At 39.3% G+C, this 3,137-nt stretch overlaps 1 protein-coding gene across 1 annotated transcript in view; it reads right to left on the bottom strand.

The window, feature by feature from the left end:
- The window catches only part of LOC109960042 (copine-8-like), a 172,065-nt gene that overhangs the window by 9,371 nt on the left and 159,557 nt on the right, over positions 1-3,137 (bottom strand). The gene's annotated exons all lie outside the window — the stretch shown is intronic.

The raw sequence follows: 3,137 nt of genomic DNA, 5'->3' as shown, positions 1-3,137 counted from the left end.
GAGGAGTGGAGAGAGAAGAGGATGGGTTACTGCTTGAGTTTGTTTTGACTCTCACTTCACCCTTAATGGTCAAAAATTAGATGGAGATGTTAGTTAATGCAGCTTTAATGCTTCTAATGTGTATATTTCTGATCTCTCACAAAAGCCTCAAAAAGAAATAGAGTATTGGCATTATTAGTATCAAACAATTTGACTGCATATGTTGAATAAAGACAAATAACCAGTGGACAAAGAAAAAGGAATTTTGGCAACAATATTCTTCAGTTTTACTAAGGATCACTGCCACACACCTTTTAATTGACTGTGGACTGCAAAAATAAGACTGCAGTTTTAACTGCCTATCTGATTGACCAGGGAAAATCCCTATGCTCACAAGCTGATATGTTATGATTGTTACCTAAAGATTTACAGAAATACATACATGGCTTATCCAGATGGATCTCTGGTTTATCTTTTGAAATGAAATTAAAATGACATAAAATACAGTAAAAGGCGGTTTTTGTCTCAGCCTGGTTGTCATGGCTTTCAGTTTTCTCACCAGGCCTGTCACCTGGTAGTTGTCCCTGCTCAAACAGCTGTGTCATTTAGGAAATGCCCAAAAAAGACACACGTATGTTTACATTCACCTGACAAAGACCCCTAGTGACTGCAGGAACTTTGTTGACCATCAGGAGTTATAGAAACAAAAGTCCACAGAGGGGAGGAGGTTGTGGCAAACATGTGGACTGCTGTTAGTCTCCTTATTCCTACTGTTGGTCACTGTTGGATTCTTTTATACATGACCATGATCATTACTTAAACTTAACTAGGTGATTATTATTATAACCCAACACCGAGCCCCTAACCTCGACAAAATAAGGTTTATTAGTTTGTTCTTCATCAAACCACATTTGCGTACAACTTCACAAAGCTGCTAGAATGTCTGTAGATGTTTGTTCTTGTTTCCCTACCAATTAAATTGACTTTTTTTTTGCCAAGGAGGGTATTTGAACCAATTCAGCAATGTGCTGTTAGCTGCATATTTTAATCTCCTTGTGCTGTTACCTTAGTGTGGTGGAGAGGCTGTCTGAGAGTCTATGACAGCTATGCTGGAGTTTTCTGTGTTCATGTCTTCTTGTGTGTTTTTCCAAGAACTTGGAGAGACCAGGCGGATTTTGTCAGTAAAAAAATTACTCTCATTTTGAAATAAACTCTCCGATGGGTAGTCAGTTTCCTTCATCTTCCAAAACAATTAGATACAGGGGTCTATATTTATGCAAATTATTCCTATTGGGTTAAAGTGTCCTTGTCTTGAAATTTTTTAGTGCAAAACTGAAACAGGCTCTAATTTTTGATTTATAGTTCATAGATCTTTTTTTCTTCACTCTCTCTTAAAACTATGTAATTCTTTTATTACTATTTGTTTTAGGGTAGAAGTAATCAATAAGTCAATTTTGGGCTTTTCTTCCACTCACTGCACATCCATAATTGTTTGTTAATGATTGTTGTTTGTTTGTTTGTTTATGTTTGTGCAAATAAATCAATTCAAATTCAATTCCTTCAGACCCCTGTATTAAGTATATATCTATGTAAAGGTTCTGTCTTCTGTGATAAACTATATAATTACATTTTCTTATAGCTCAGTTTTTTGATTTGCACAGATCCCAAAAGGTGGCAAAACCTCTTAAGACCACACCTGGCAAATCTTTGGCCAGTTTTCTTGTTCTTCTCCTGTCAAGCTGTGTGTGAGGGGACTACAGGGTGACAGAAAAAAGCTGCATAAGTACAAGTTTTTAGACAAGTTAAACCCAGAACAATGTTTGAAAGCCTTTATCCCCGGACTTTGTTCGGGGTGGCTGTGGCTCATGAGGTAGGGCAGTCGTCTACTGACCAGCAAGTTGGTGGTTCGACTCCCGGTCTCCCCGCATGCCTAAGTGTCCCTGAGCAAGACACTGAACCCCGAATTGCTCCTGGTGGCTTGACTAGCGCCGGTGCATGGCAGCTTGTCGTCATCAGTGTGTGAATGTTGTGTGTGAATGGGTGAATGGTGTATCATCTCTGTAAAGCGCTTTGGCCAGTGCAACACACTGTGAGAAAGCGCTATATAAAATACAGTCCATTTACCATTTATCATCCACCTGGCTGTAAGTCACACTCAAACAACATGGCAAGCCATACCATCCACCTGAATCCGCCCTACTGTTAGCAGCTGCCTGACACTGAGCTATGATTAAAATGCTGGCTGAGATTTAAGGATGTCACCGTAAACATCAGTGACATATACACAGGCACAAACAACCAGAACACATGTGCATAATCCCTTATGCTAGAGGAACCACAGATGATAATGCACTGCACACACACAAACAATATATTTTCCTAGAGTAAGTTTCCTGTGTTCTTGAAATGTTGTTTTGCCTCAAAGTCAGTCTATTGTCCCCTCTGCCACCACTTTTGTGAACACAGTCATTTAAACTTAGCTGCACAGAGGTAGGTAAGACTCAAATACCGTATCTTCACTTGAAACAAGAATTAATTCCACTTCTAATTTCACCTCACAGTGGTTTCTTTTTTTAATCAATCTCTGCTGCACTTCCAATTCAATGAGGAAAGCTAACAGTGATATATGAGTGTCTGCAGGAAACAATAGTGCTGATAATGACTTTTACATGGGGCAGTGGGGATACCTGCAGCACTACACATACACACTTGTTCTTTTATCTGCATGAGGACACTCACTGACATAATGCATTCACTATCCCATAACCCACCCACAATCAGAACCAAATGCCTAAACCTAACCCTTACCCTAACACTAAACCTAATTCTAACCTGAACCCTAAAACCAAGTCTTAATCCTCAAAAGGCTGTTTCAGAAAGTGAGGACCAAACCAAATATCCTCACTTTCCAAAAATGTCCTCACGCTATAGCAAAAAATTCTTTTGGTCCTCACTATGCAGCAAATACAAGAACTCATGCACACACAGTCACAATGCCACTTGTCACAAAGGCTCCTATTTACATTTCTGCCACAACACTGCCCAGCAGTGGTAAAGCCATTGCTACTGGAGCAGAAGCAATGGCAGGTGGAAGGTGGAAAAAATCAGTACAGTAAAGATAAAGAAAATAACAATAAGCAAAGTAATCAAAGTAAGTA

Source organism: Monopterus albus, unplaced genomic scaffold (assembly GCF_001952655.1).
Source record: "Monopterus albus unplaced genomic scaffold, M_albus_1.0 scaffold43.1, whole genome shotgun sequence".
Classification (NCBI taxonomy): domain Eukaryota; kingdom Metazoa; phylum Chordata; class Actinopteri; order Synbranchiformes; family Synbranchidae; genus Monopterus; species Monopterus albus.
Note: the sequence above shows the minus strand (reverse complement) of the source record. Positions and strands in the feature narration are given on the sequence as shown.